Here is a 16,922-nt window from a genome sequence, read left to right as displayed (position 1 = left end):
GTGATCAGATTTCAACTTAAATATACATTTTGATCTTTCTGGAATCTATTTTGACTATTTTTTCCTTCATGCCTATACCTGCGGATAGAATAAAGGACGCTTTATTCCAAAATATATAGTAAAATGGATTCAAAATTCATTTTCTCGCTATATCTGTATATACTCTTGTACGTATGTACTTCGCATAGCTCAAAACCAATTAGGCTTAGAACATTTGCATTTTGTATATGGAACTTCTGTAACATCAAGTTGTGCACCTCTCTTTTTTTTTACTGCCGCAGTACAAAATATATATATACATATTTATCCCCTTGCCCAACTTAAAATTCCTTAGACAGAGTTTATTTTTGCAATCCATTAGTCCAATATACTATATGTAGTTCCAACTACAGATGTGTTTTAAGTGGCGAATGTATTCATATTTTGTCAATTTCAACTTCATAAAGGAATTCATTTTAGAGAAATAACGAAATCTGGCTTTTAAACAGAATTATCCGGTTCACGACATAGAGCAAGAACAGCATTAATTCTGCTTCTAATGACCGGTGAGACAAAGCAAAAGCAGTTTTAGGAAGCTTAATTTATCAGCTTTAAAATAAAGTAATAATTTTCTTTGGAAAATTTTATCAAAATTGATCATTAGAGCGAAGTCGGATACCTTAAGACAACCAAGCCAGGAATAAATAATGTTGCGTTCTACGGGTTCGTAGACTTGGAGTGACTGATGACAACACTTGATGAACACAATCTCTTCGTCGATATTACACAGGACAGTTCCAAAGATGGGTTACACTCGTCGAAAAACTACGATAAGCACGTTGAAACAATCAGCAACACAACCTTCAAGCTATCGGCTGTAACGGTGAAGACAGCTTAACGGCAAAGCGCTAAAGTACAGCTCCCGATTTGGTCGATAGCTCTCAGGATAGTCTCTGAACACAAAGCACTACTACTGAACTCAACACACTCATAATACTTTTCAAGATAAACTGCTACTCCGCATACAGACAGGATATTTATAACTTTTGACCTGCTTTCGAGAACAAACTCGGGAAAACCGATAAGAATTCGCTCTAGAATTCTCGCTCTGTCTATGGTATACTGCCAATTTTGTCGCCAAATGGGCGATTTCGCGCTAAATCTGGCAATCCTGCCTTTCCTTGCATTTTCTGGGAACCCTAAACCCACATTGTGGGGAGGCTATCTTACGGCAGCTATGCAGTTCGCAACAATCACAAAGGCCAATAAATTATTAAAAAAATTAATAAAAAAGTCTGAAATGCTTCAGATTTTAATTTACCTCCAAAGGACGTTTTTTTAACTTTTTGTTGTTACCTTTATTTATTAAATATCACGTTCTTCGCACTTAAACCATAAATTACAGTTCAAGAGTATGTTCAAGAGTTACAGTTCAAGAGTTTAAATGAGCATATCGTTAGAATTTCCGATGCAAAGTCTCGCGCGCTGGAGATATAAATGTTTCTTCTGTACAACACCGCCATTGCTCGTTTTGAAATCACTGAGCTTGCGACTCAAAAATTCGTTAAAGTTCTGCAAAATATAAAGTCGATAATAAACCAAATTCCAAATTTCAAATTTGGGCTTTCAGGTGCCCGTATTCGCAGGAGGATTACGTTATTCAAAATTGGATGGCTCTAGGTACCGCTTTATTATGCGAGAAACATAGATATACATTTATGCAGATTCTTCATTAGGTATAATATAGAGCAACAATTTGAAAAGTGAAATAACGCTTGTAGTGAATCAACGCAAAACGCCAAAACGTCCTGGACACGTTAATAGTCCTGAACGTTACGTAAAACGTTAATAGTCCTGGGCAAATTGCTCCTTTGGAATAAATATGTTTCTCATTTAATAAAATCAATGAGTTATTTATAATTCTGAATATAAATAAAATAATTATTCCATTATTATGGACAATAATTTTTTTATTGAAACCTGACATTGGCGCTATAAAGTTGTGTGAGCGAAACGGATGCAAATTTTAGGTGCTTGAAGTACCATCTGCGTCTTTTATAACATAAAAATTTCAATTATATATTTTTATAAATTTTTTCCTGCGGTATTTTGAAATAGAATTTAGCAACAGTTACATTTTACTTTAGATCTGAAGACGTATTGCTACTGTCTCGATTTTTCAAATGGAAAAAAATCTAAATCTTTATTAAAAAGTATTTTGTAAACTTAAAATTGTAACCTTAGTATTTATTATGTGTTTTTAGAAAGATGACACAACAGCGATCTGATCACAAAAGTTTAAGCAGAAAATAGTTCTGCTTGCGGAAGATTTATTTCTATTGTTCTCTGGAGAAGATAATAATTTACTACTGCTTATAAAGCTTTCTGCTTAATCCTTCAAGGACTTTAATGGCGAGCTTTTGTTAGTCAGATTGAAAAAGTACTGTCGGCACTCGTTTAGAGTGCATTTGGAGTGTTGCCAGTGTAGCAACAAAGAAATCGCCTATTAAATTAGCACGAAAGCTGTAGAGCGTGTGAGAAATGTATTTTCTGCAAGTCCGGGCAGAAATAGAGATGAAAATATATTTCGCTTTTGGCACGCATTTGAGAAATTTATTAAAACCTGAAAAGATGTGACGATAGGCCTCTGCCTATCGTCACATCTTTATAATGCTAATAACTGCTAAAATCATTTACAATTTTTTTTCTGTCTAAGAGTGCTGATATTAGTTGGACTGAAGACGTGTATTTATATTTGCTTTATAGGTAAGCAAGGAGCTAAACAATTATGTGGTCCCCAGTTTTGAAAAAAGTACTAATTTAGCTTTAAGGTTGAGATGATTTCATATTTGATATTGGTATCGCTAAAGTGCGAAAGTCGTTAATGTGCACAATAGCTTAGTATTTTCTTCCTCCTTTCTGCATGCCTTCGTGGCATAACGATAGCACACCCAGCGCGTATTTTAGGGGTCCAAGTTCGAGTCCCGGCAAGGATACTGCTCATCTTTCGTAATTCCTACTTGAAAAATAAGTAATGATCCAACAGTGGCGCCCGAACTAAAAAAAGGTTGCGGATGATGATTCTTCCCCACCATGATTTGGGGATTGCGTCCCCTTGTCCCCAGCCGCCCTTTAAAAGGAAGGTATTTTCTCCCTCCTTTCTGCATGCTTTCGTGGTGTAACGGTAGCACACTCGGCGCGTATTCGAGAGGTCCAGGTTCGAATCCCAGCGAGGGCATTGCATATTTTTCAATTCTCCAGCTTCAAAAGAAAATAAACTACAATAATAGCCTATTGACTAAAAATAATAAAATCATTCGAATAAACATAATAGTTGACCATTCTCTTTATTTCGTTAGATAATCAATAGATATAAGACACAGATATATCATGTAAAACTTAAATAGTTTGCATAAGTTTTCACGTTCTGTCGCTTTAGCTTAACAGTTTCCAAATGCAGTTTCGTATGTTGCCCATTAATGCTCATTTTTCTTGATCTTAAGTTGTCTTTAATTTTTAAATATTCTATTATATGCTGCTCTGTTTAACGCAGATTACAGATATTAATATTTTTCAAATCGAAGGAGAAACAGGTAAATAGAAGTTACATTACATCCTTCTTCACAAAAACTAAACCGGTAGTTAATTATGTTTATACAAAACTACAGTGAAGATCTTATTGCGAAGTTAAGATTATTCGTATCTAAAGCTAAATCGGACTGTTTAGAGACAGATTTTGTTGTTCGAGTCACTTAATTGAATTTCAAATAGTGGGGCTTTTACTTTATTGGTATCACTTCAATAAATGATGATTTATTAAAATTTAAAATACTTTTAGTCATAGTATGTAATTTTATGGTAATCATAATATATAATTTATCTTTTCAACATTATTTTATTTTAAAAGAAAAAATTATTCTAAAAAATATTCGTAGGATACACGTATAAAGAGTATTTACTAGAAAAGTTGCTTGAAAAATTGCTTTTCTATTCACTTTCATCTTACTTACTTAACTTTCGGAAAATTTATTTACTTATCGCAAAACTATTTTGAAAAGAGTAATATCGTGTTCATCGAATAACTGATGATTTGTGCCAATTTAATTTTTTTTTCATATTATATGTCTACTAAGCATAAAAATACAATAGCGAAAAATGGGAATGAACTTGATATATGTAAGTTAATGTATGGGATAGAATTTTTAAGATTAATGGAAACGGATTTTTTTCCTTGAAACTTTTCAGAAACATTGTTCTGGAAAAAAAAAATTTCTGTAATAAAACATTACTTTCAATGCGCCTGAAGTTAATATTTTATTCGTGGAAAATTTTATTATGAATGCTATCCATTAATAAACAGAGATAAACATCACTTTTATAGAAATTGTTATAGTGCTCCATTTATTGTATGTTAAGCACCTTAAAATATTTTTCGTGAATCAGGTTTCTTAATTTTTAAAATTAGTTGCATAAATAATTCATAAAACTAAAATATATCTCTACATATTTATCTCTCTCTCAATATATATCTATCTATATATAGAGTTCTGTGATATATATCTGTGATGCATCTATCTATCTATAAATCTATCTTCATATCAGGGATAGCCATTGATCAGCCCTCGCAGGTGAGTGTTGTGGCAATTAGGCAAATAAAATATATGCATGAAATATGGCAGACTAAACGTACTCGACGTCTAAAAATAGGTACTTCATTTTATTTCATTTCTTTATACAAAGTTGAGTAAACTTAAACTGATCAACTTCCAAACGTAATTAATTTATTTTTTTAGTTAAAAAGCATATTCAGAAACATATAAGGTTTTTAATAATGTATTGATTCTATCAACAATTTCTTAAGGAAAATATTTAAGAGATAGATTTGCTCATGGTAGCTTTACAGGAAGTCTGAAGAATTTCTGAATTATTAGTAGTGGTATAAACTAATTTGGGGTGGTGGTGTGAGCTAAACAGAAAACACATGTAATACATTAGAAACATTCAGTATCATACAGAATTCAATACAAGTAAAAGGTAATTTAAAAATTGATTCCGTGTCCGAATTGATGAGAAATTTATGGCAATTGGAAGCTTTGTCAAATGCTAACGGTTACAATTAAAAGATGATGTTACGTTTAAAAAACTTCGAGAATCCTTAGCAGTACAAATTACAGGCACAGATATGCGGCTTGTTTGCCATAGAACGAGCATGCACGTAATTACGAGATAGTTTTGAGATAGAAAAAACACTAATTCGCTATCGTGAAGATTTAAGAAGAGTCCGAAGTTCCTTTAGCGCTATAAATCTGTGATAGATTAACATATACAGTAACGTATCGCGGAAGAAACGAAATATTTAAAAAAAGAAAAAAGAGTTCTTTTTACAGCATCAAGTTGTAATTAGGGAAACCAAAGACGCCACAAGACTTTATTTATCCTTCACGCATTCAAAAAAAGTTGTTTTGCTTGCGTAAAGTAAACAATCATTGAATGATTTTTTAGAAGAAGAGATTTCTTTCCATTTGATATCTGCTTCATTACTTTCAAAATGATGTATATACTTGTGGACTTGCCGTTTCGGAAAATCTAGTTGCGGCTATCGAACTTTCGTAAATTCCAAAATGCGGCAGTTATTTGCATTTATGTTTTCAAGCATAGAAAAATTTAGCAGTAAACCACAAATATATAGCACGGAGCCTACAAAAGTAAGCTAACTAACTAGTAAGCATTAAATATTACATGCATAAATAAAAATAAGAAAAAGAGAGAACAACAGTCTAGACTTACACAGAAACAGATACGTTTACTGGCGAAGTCACGCCAAACATTTTCAAGTTGTTCTGCAAGTATAATCTACGGCCACCGAAAGGATGGCAGGAAAAAATTAAATGTTTCACTCCTTGAGGTACTTTTTTTGAACACTCGCATAAATTATTTGATCTTATAGTGAAACAAAACAGGATATGCAAATTTACCATGACCAGATAAAAACTGAGTTATTTTAAAATTAATAAAGAGGAAAGACTAGGACTGCAATTTATGGTAAATAGAAGGAAAGAACGTTTTGGTGCCCTCAGCATTACAAGATTAAATATTTTCTAATTCCACTTAGCTAAAAGCTTCTTATAATGAAAAGATTCCCAATAACTCTTTGAAATGATAATATTCATAGCTGTGGGTAAAGCTAAAGCATCTTCAGTTAAGAACACTCAGTTCTTTCATTTCCACAGAATCCATGATGACTACACACATAATCAAAATGGATATCAATTTCCCTGTTTCTAAGCGAATTGACTGTCAATGGAGTTTCGATGACTAATTTGTCGCTGCTGGTAATATTTTTCAAAATGTGAAGAGAAGAAAGAAAATCAGAACATATAAGGTACCTTGAGGATGATGTCCCACTATCTTTGATCCACTTGATGGCAATATAAATACAGTGTTCTACTTGAAAATTGTGCCTTCATATCGAAAACAGTGCTTTAAAACAACAAACCTGCGACTGGTCTTAAAAAAAATAACAAATGCAAGGCAAACCTTATTGTTCATTTTACTGACATCTGTGTAGCAAACTGTATGAAAAGGCTTTTCAATAGTCTCTTTTCAAACGCAGAAATTTATAGTCTCTCAAGTAGCTCGATGAAGAATATCGGGTAAAGGGACATTTCTAATGCAGTCGTCCAAAGTAACAGTTGTCAATGCGTCGAAAATATTATTCTTATATTCAATTTCGAAATCAATAGGCGGAACTGTTGCAGGAGTAAAGTAACCTCATAGCTTAAAAAGGTTCTACAACCTCTAGAGATACGAAAAGAATTCTCCTTGAATCTTTCACACAATTCTTTTGTTAGCCTTCTTTACAAGAGCATGTCCCCATCCGTGTACGTACGTGTCTACCTGCCTATCTATTTGTCTATCTATCTCTGATACCAAGTCTGTTCATTATGGATAAACATCTACTCTATCAAGATTTCTACATTATTACATATAAAAGATATAAAATCTGAAAAGAAATTACTAACTTATATTCTCAATAGCTCTTTTAATTCTCGATTTTATTTGCCTGCGTCTTCCTTCAAAGAATCTGAAATATCCGAGCTTGTCAGTACACGGTGCTTTTTCTCCTCTGGTGTAACTTCATAAGCACGAAATTAATCAGCTGCTGTTTTCATCTATTGTTTTAAAAATGTGATTTGCGTATATGAAATTGTGAAGAGCTATAGCATCTCTAGTGTTGTACCAATCAAGAAGATATATGCTGTGAAATTAGTTGTCCAGAAATAAATTGATGTTTTAACTATCAAGCTAGTTGTTCTTTCCGTAGTCATCTACAACGTAATCTGTATTTCAGCGATCTTTTAACTTTATTCCATTTACGATTGCAAAATGATTTGTGCCTACTCTAGTCAGTTCGCTTATCATACAACTAAACTATCATACGTATGTATATACATATACATATATATATACATATATACATATGTATGTGTATATATATATATATATATATATATATATATATATATACGTATGAAGCAAATAAAATTTAATTTAGAAATTTTAAGAGCAAAGAAATAAAAATAAAAATAATTATTATTGCTCCGAATTAATTTACAATATCATTTAAATTCTAAGAGCATATGTAAATTAATTGCACGTAACTAAAACCATGAAAAAATATGTAACTGAAAAAAAAATTCAATTTATTATTCCAAAAAATGCATACGTGAATAATTGTTGAGCAGACAGAAGACAGACTTATCAAGGGGAAGTTGCCCGCAAACCTAACTCTTCAATCACTATTCAAAGGAACTGCTAATTATTTTGGACATTATATCTTATATTTTTTCCTTTCTGACGAAGCTTCGAAACCTAACCATATGATATCTGAAGATTATGAGGCGATACTGTAACATGGATTATTGTCATATCATTTTCTTCCCAAGCCAGTTTAGTTAGTATCTTAAACATCTCTGGTGAAATATGTAACTCAGTAAAGTATTTAGTATTCCTGCAACCCATATTTGGGCCTACTGTAAAAGAATTAATTTACCAATTTTGTAACTGATTGTTTGTTTGTTGTCATGTCTATGAAGTCATTTTGATGGTACCAGACCACCGTAGCTAACTCAATGCAATTTTCTACATATAGGTCTTACTGGAGGCAATCACTAATTTGCTGCATTGCAACCAAGATGTAGTTTGGCCAAAGTTTGATTCCAGGGCAGTTTCAACAGAGGTTGTAGATTTCAACAGACAACAGAGTTTGTCTGGTATAATTTTTATCCTTCTGAAATGGCCAGTTTTAATTCCTGCCCTGTTAACGCCGAGTCCACATAGATGAAATTTCTGCCTGATGATCGAAATTCTTAGTCTTGACTTAGCAATAAAATTCATGTCATAAAGTAAGGTGAGATGATGAAATTCTTCATTTAGTTGTCTCGCTTCTTTGACCAGAGCGTCTGCAGTTTCATTGCCCTCTTTTATGACGTGTGAAGAATATTATCCCTTTGGCCTTCTCGGAATTTTTTAGCTTGCTATAGATGTTTAGAGTCTCTTGTATAGAGAGGAGCTTGCATGCTTAATTTGAAGCAACTATTCTTGCTGCAATTTTATTTTCTTTTATGCTGTCGTCTGGGAAAATGAAGATTATTCCAGCTCCGCCAGAGTCTCTTCTGAAGACCCATATGTGAAAATGCAAACATAGCCATTCCCTGAGTACGATTTTACAGTCCTGATCCCTTTAGCTTTCATGTTGATAGCTGGCTCTTTTTTCTGGAGCATTGCTAAAGAAGGTTAATAGCTGTTATAGTATTTTGAGGAAGCAAAGATGCTAATTTTGTTACTCATCCCGTTGTTTAATTAGAGATCAATCACGAAACTCTATAGCCTAAATATTTTTTCCAGGTTTAATATATTATATTTTAAATTCAAACTGCTCTTCACATTTTATCTAAGCGAATTTCTTTTCCTGCCATCAGCGTGGCTACTGGAAATAAAACGCAGCAGGATCAAAATGTGAGAAAATACTTTGCAAATATTTAAATTTTATAACTGTCAAGAAATCTAAATAATGTGAAAAAAATATCTGTCCAACTTCCTATTAATGTACGCCTCAAAAAGAACTGCAGAACAAAGTTAAAAAGAAAGACTGATTTTTTTTAAAAGTAAGTATTAGCCGCCACACATACTACGGACTTTATCTTTGTTCAAGTACGAAGCAGGATCAAATACAAGTGAAAGAATATCTCTTTCAAAGCAGCTTCCTTTTCAAAGTAAACGAAAAGCGGATAAAAGATCAGTTTCTGAAGTCAAAAAGCTGTTTCACTCCATCTGAATTTGAGAAGGCCTTCTTTTTGTTCTTTCAGGAAAATTTTACGATTTTTGTAGAGCTGCTTTGCTAGCTTATACTGGAACAGAAGTGTTATTCATACCCATTAAAAAATTAAAATTATATTTATTAATATCGTTATGAAATCCTTTGAAATACTAAACAAATTTATCTCTTAGGCGTTCGAGAACCGTGGTCTTATATCTTATGAAACGTGGTTTGCTAAAAAAAATTGTTTATTTTTCTCTTCTTGTATTTTCGTTTCACTATCACTAAAAATGAATAATAAAGCTTCCGGAAAATTGATTTATTATGCTCCTTATCGTACACCACCAACGTATAGACTCAAAATGCCTATTATAAACGAACGTCCTGCGTTATTTCGCTTTAAGAAACATAATCCTGGAATAAAGTTCCAACATAATTTCTTTCTGCTAGAAGATTCAATCATAAAATCTGGAAAAATGTTGTAATTTTAATAGTAAAAGGAAAAAAATTAATACCTAAAATATCTCTTCACAGGGCTGTAAATTTGTAACTGGCACATTGAGAGACTAACTGCTATTAGCATTATTTATATTACATAAGTCCATGTGGAGATTTATTTAATTTAAGTAACAGTTAATTTTGAGTTAAAGCAACTTTCCTGTGTCTCGTTTTTAACCACGCTTTCTTGGCAGAATGTCAGTAAGGTAGCGCGCCTGTTTTCAAAATGAGGTAGAAAGAAGTGGTATTTAGGAGGATTGTGAATGTAATTTTAGAGAGCGTGTTATGCCTGTTGAAAGCCACGTTGTTATCTTGAATTACTAGCGATTAGATTTTTGTGGTATTGATCGCTTCTAGACTTGTTTTGTTTACTACGTCTACAAGTCAGGACCTTCTTGCACCTTAATATATGCTGTGAGTTACTAACGTACTATATTTTATGTTCACCCCGTTATCTGTTTTGAGTTAAAGCAAGATGTTGTGACTTTTTGTACGCCCAAATAGGGCCATCTGTGGAATTGTATTGAGTGAATAAAAGGTTCTTTACACCCTCCATCTGAGTTCTTGTCGTCAATAAGACCTGAATATAATTCCTCATTCAGTCTTTTATAGCTCGTTAGTTTATGTTACCGACGAACGAGACTCTGTATCCAAACGAATAGTTTGCATTGAAATTGGTGTGACATTCACTTACAAGTGGGGGATACATCGGTTATATTTTTAAGTTTTTATGCAATCTAAAGGGGAACTGAACAATATTTTGTGAAAGTGTGCATATGTTGCAAACAAATTGTTTTCTGGTCCGCTATTTGCAGTGTAATGTTTCATCCGGCATTATTGTACATGTTTAACATTTATCGTCTTTCCTTATTCTGCTTCTTTAAAGCTGACAAGAGACGGAGCAGTTAATTTGCTAAACACTGATATTTCGACCTGGGTTCGATTTCAAGTAAACGGGCTGACTGCTTGTGTGTTTTCCAGATGTGCAACATTAAAACCTGGTTTCATTAGAACCTATAAACCACGTTTCCTTAGAAAGGTCCCACAAAGGTATCTCCCCCCCCCCGCTCTTAAGTACATAGCCCTCGCATGCTTTACCATAAGCCAATAAACCAAAACAGATATTTCTCCAAGTTTACACTTTCATGATGTTCGGTTTAATATAGCGCCCTCTGGGATCAGCGCCCTCTTGTGAGAGAAGCAAAATTTATTTGAGTTTGCTGTTGAAGAAGGTACGCAGCGGACCTATGGTGCGTTCGTTCGTTCCACTTTGTCTGTGCTAATGGAACACTTAACTTGTAACCTTGTACATTATGTAAATAATTAAATATTTATGTGGCTTAACTTAGTTTTATTTTGGAACCAGCGCCATTACCTCTCGTAACTCATCGCATTTTATATCAAACACATGATTTGTGAACTCTCTTGTAACAGAAACGTCTTTCCTTCTTTCTTGCCAACAAAATATAGTAAGAATGTTTATGCAAATTTATATCTTTTGCTCTTTTGTTCTAAACTAGTTATACTGAAACATAGCTTAAATAAGCTTCATCTATATTTCACCGATCAACTATTGGACTGAAACAAATTTAGAATTATCTCTTCCATACATTTTTGATTAAAATTTATCATTATAAAATGGGTAATACATAAAGAAATTTTCATTATAAAGACAAAACATCTTCCGACCGATATAAGAATAAATTTTGTCCCATCGGTGGTTAAGGGTTTTTAACAAGACACATATACATTGCCAATCACGTGAATTCCTTTGTAACGGATTAAATATTGCATAAATAAGGTGACAGAGTTACATTAAAATTATGCCTCTGACGATTATCCAAGATGGAACATATCATTTGTTTTTTACAGGTTTTCTTAAATGTACATAACAATCCGTATCTAATAAAATTAAATTACTCATTAAACTGAAATCATAAACATTTATATAGTGCTGGTACGTAAAATTTAATATAATCTTATTAGTAAGTTCTTCCAATCTTGAAGTCTAAATCTTTCTTGAAATATGTAATAGGATTATATTCATCTTGAAACGCATAAAAGTAAGAGAATTAATTTCTAATATTCTATAGCTAAACAATTAAAAATTGTAAAATATAGTAAAATATAGAGATACAGAGCAATTTGGAAATTTTCAAAATTTCGAAAATTCAGTTTTAAAAATTTTGAATAAGTTCTGGTTGATCAATTTAAGCAATGAACATATAGAATATTGAATGAGGATATAACAAACGAAAGATGCATTACTGTGCATTTTGGCCGTAAATACATAGCAGCTTAATGAAAGTTAAATAGAAATGACGGACGTTTAACTTTAAAATATTAGGTCAGAATTAAATAAATAGTGGAAATCGTTTTAATGTGAAAAATACCTTTTAATGTAGTTATTTTAGTACAGTTTAAACAATACAAGTAATAATAATTACATTTGTACATTTCTGCTATGTTTAAAATGCCAAAGTACTACTGCTGTCAAAATAATCTACATTTTATTGTTACATCTTCTAACTGCATCAACCACAAATTCTATGTGTTTAAAATAAACGCTATTTATTAATTTTTCAACCTGTCGGTTACGCAAATCTCAGAACTACCACAGAAATAAATCCTGACTACTTGTGGTAATGATGTACGTAATTTCCAGAATAACTGAATGTTGAAATACAAATTAGAGCGAACGAACTATAACTCTGCCTTATTAATTTGCTGTACAGTAATAATGGCAGCTTGGTAGTAGTTTTAGTAATAATATGAATAGGAAAGGATTGTAAGGTTTCGTAGACATAATATAAGCCTTATTTGCCTCAAGCGACTTTCGAATAGAAATTAGTATGCGGTGAAACAAACGCGCAGGGTCCTGGCGAAATTCATTCCACTTTAAATGTTAATGAAGTACAAAGCATAAATCTTCTATTTGAGAACTAGTTTTTATTGTTATTTATACTCAAAATTGTTATTCTGCAGTGCAATTTGCATATATATTTTTTTTCATTTTACAATTAATCATTTTCGTACTGAAATAGATGATAAATAGTTACTCTTATATTAATATTTCCAATGTAAGATTACATTAAATCAAGCTTTCATTTTAAATGTCTGTGTTAATACATTAATATTAATAAACTCATAGATGTAACATTTATTACTATTAAAAAAGAAAAAAAATAACAGCATAAAGCATGCACAGTGGTCACCCTCCCAAATACTGACTTCGTACTTAACTATTCAATTTTACGTGAATGACGCAGGAGCTGATTTTTATCTCTCAGCTGCTCGAGCATTGGGAATGTAGTCAAACTAAGACTTAAACAGAATTACAGCAAGTCGTTATAAATAAGAGATGTTAATTAGGATAATTTAGTGCTTCCGAAGATGCTTTCCATCTCTCTCTTTGAGAAAGAGAATCTTATAAAATTTTTATTGGGATTAGTGTTTTCAACCTTTTCGGATTAAGACTAAGGTTTTAAGATAGGAGTAAATTTGGAACTGCTTCTGTTAGATGCTATTTTGTTCTTTCAGAAGGAGGTTTTTAGGGATTGTGCATTTTGTGACTAGCATTGTGACCATGTTGAAAAATGATGGATTTGATGAAGTTTGATTTTTAGAAATTTTGGTCAGCCTATTTTAAAGGTAAGGCAGAGAATCTGCATTGAATAAGAAAATTTCATACTGAAATACTTTCATATTTTTCTGATTTCTTTGTTAGTCTGGGTTATAATTTTAAAATAAAATGTTCCAATGTGAGTACCATTCAATCTTTCATTACGTGCAATTTTTTAATTACTTTCTAAAGTCGTGAAATGGGTTTTTAACGAAATTAAGCCTGGTAACTTAAAAATATTACTAACATTAAAGAAATAAGTATTAACTTTTTATGTAAGGAATTAAAAGAAATGAAAGAAATTGTCACAATTAAACCTTCTCCCCTTTGATACCGGTTTGCCGGAAACCCATATATTTTCTGAAAGCTTATGTCACAAGAAGAAAAACTGCGAAGTCTTAGGGGCAGAGGAAGAAGCGTTTAGGAGCTATAGGACCCACAAAGTATTATTAAAGTGTGTATAGATGGACCTATTCCCGTAATGAAGTTTCTATTTCTTGTAAGTTCAGGAATTATCTGCTTCCGAAGTACCTATTGGTTTAAGTCCTACAAAAAGAGCTGGTACCTGAAGGATGTACGGAAAAGATCCAGACTCTAGGTATTCATTTCTTCAGACACTAAAAATCTATGGTTCGTTACATAATGGACACAATCATTATCGAGCTAAAGGAGCGGTTACAGCCGAAAACATCGCGGCAAAAACATCGCGGACGAAAACGTCGCGGAGAAAACAACGCAAAGCGAAAACGTCGTGCTACAAAACATCGTGGGAGAAAACATCGCAAAGAGAAAACATCGCAGTTCTAAAACATCGTCGTACAAAATATCGTCGTCGAAAATAAAGCGGTTCAAAAACTTCGCAGTTTAAAAACATCGTCGTCGAAAATATCGTGGTAAAAAATAAAGTATATACAAATCATCGCATGACGATAACATCGCAGATATGCTTTTTTCAAGTTTTAATAACTGTAAATGGATATTCCCGTAATGATTTTTGAGCGCAAGATAGAAAGAAGGATAATTTTTACTTTCATATTTTTTATTAACTAATAAATTTTAGCTGAAAAAGTAAGAAGGAGACTTAAGCATATAAAATTAATGCAACTTATAGCACTTAAACCGACATAGTTAACTAGCAATGGTCATTAATAAATCATTTTTATAAAGTTTTTACTGGTAATTTTTTATGAAAAGTATTATCTAAGAAAGATTAGAAAAAGGAAGGTAAGTAACTGCATGACCTTATTTATAAAAAATTGTTAAGTTAATTTTGAGATTATTTTCTTCACTTTTGTTAGTCTAATACTCTTATAGCGAAAATTATTTCTTGTTTTGTTTCAGTTTATTCTTAAAATGTCATTAAAATTTCCATGCACAGCGTGCAGTCAGTTACTTGAATGACAAGTTGTTAGTTATGAAGAAAGTCAGCTATGAATAATATTTCAGTAGGATTTGGATTTATTAGATTATGTCAAAGCACACTACGGTTATCTGCTTAAGAGGTGGGATTCCTTTGTGGAGTACATTCTCAGAAACTAGTTCACATGCACATTATACTTTAGGAAAATCACAAAAATCTTCATGCAGCTTTTTTTTTTTTTTTTTTTTTTTTTTAGAAATAATGTATACTTGCAGTGAACATTCTTGGTGACTATCTCCCTCTAAGACGAACAGTGTTTTTGAAAATAATAAACATTGGTTTTTAATCATTACGCAAGTTCACCACATTCACTCAAGATTAAAAAGATATGGAATTTTGAGTAGTCGCTTTAAATAGGATTGCTTACATTTACTTTTAGATTTAGACATTTCTTATTTAGCATTTTAAAAGTATTATTTAATATTTCATATACATTTTATTCGAAAATTTTGTAGTTACTTGTTGAACTTACAGTGGCCAACTTTCTAAGACAATTTTGAATGTTTTCTTCGGTATTTCTTAATTTTCAGAATATCTTAAATTATGCTCGCCAAAATTCTGTAGCGAAATTAAAATTAATATTTCTGAGTGAGATTCTATTTTGTAGCAATTCTTTGCCTAGCAACTTTGAAGCGACTAATTTTTCTTGTAGATTTTTAATTAAAGATAAAATTTAGTGAAATAAAAACTTAATCGAATTTCCTTTATATAGATTTCAAGGATAAAAACTGTACATATTTTATATTGTCTTTTCTTTTCACTGACTGAAACGTTTCAAGTACAATTTCTTTTTGTATTTATATGACAATTTTTTTGGAATAAAAAAATATAACATTTTTATGAATCATATGAATACATATTTATGAATCATATATGCTTTAGAAACATATGATTTTGAATATCAATCATAATTAAATTTTAAAATCCGGGTTCGCTTCGTGCATGATTATTTTTTAATTAAAGTATCCAGAAAGAAATTGTTTAAAAAAAAATGAAAGTATTTAGTGCGTCTAGGCATTAAACTATTGGAAAAAGATATCTTGAAAGAAGGCATGTTAATTTCCATGGTTTACGTTTTAAATGAAACAAAATTATCTTCTTGTTTTGATAATTTTACAAATCTTTTTTTTTTTTTTTCATCTGTAATTAACTGTAGTTTTAGTTTCTCAGTTCACAATAATAAGCAAAGATATACTGTGAAATAGCTAAGTCAATGAGCATACGTGTGTTATTAGGTAAATGTAGAATTTAGTTTATGTACACCACTATAAACAACAAATATACTAATTGCTTATCTGGATTTCTTTACCTCAACGTTAAACATTTTCTTCCTCTTACACTTCACAGGGAGGGAAAAAAAGCTTCTCTATCTCTTTTCCCAGTCATAAAAACTCTACTACGATGTTCATTATTGCATCTGCATGTAACAAAAAGAACAAAATGTTGCGTATAAGTTTATAACTTCATAGAGTTAGCCATTTTTTATACTTCGATATGTGTTCTTTTTAATATTCACGTAATTCTTAATTAGCATGTTGGCTATGATTCATACTAAATACTTGTATAAAATCGAATCACATGCTTTTTTGAGTGCTGGATTGCTCAAAAAAACTTTTTTTTTTCGTTTTATTGTTAAAATATGACTAATTTTTATATAAAGTGTAGTGGTGATGGTGTATGTTAAGAGGACTACATATAGTCCTTATTCGTTTTGTATATTGTCCGTATTTACTAGTCCTTATTATATTACATATTACAGTAATGCATTTTAGTAATATTTACGAATTCGCATTGATACTGTGACACAATCATTTTGCTTCTTGAAGGGAACTTTTGCAATAAACTTCGAATGTTTCAGTTTCATCATAAAATGAATTATTTTTTATGGATATTTAGCACTAGGATTTTGATACAAAAAATATGATTTAAATTTTGTGCTCTAATTTTGCATTAAACTGGACTAAAATTTTTGGGAAATCCTCGTTATTGAAAACTAATACATATATAAAAGTAGAAAATAGTAGTTTCTCTAAATTGTTTTGAATTTCTTTTAAATGAATGTCAAATGCTTCTAGCATTAATAT

The sequence above is a fragment of the Stegodyphus dumicola genome, chromosome 3 (assembly GCF_044657685.1).
Source record: "Stegodyphus dumicola isolate Sdum_Otavi_A_Nest chromosome 3, ASM4465768v1".
Classification (NCBI taxonomy): Eukaryota; Metazoa; Arthropoda; class Arachnida; order Araneae; family Eresidae; genus Stegodyphus; species Stegodyphus dumicola.
The sequence above is the reverse complement of the archived record's forward strand: the minus strand, read 5'-3'. Positions refer to the sequence as shown.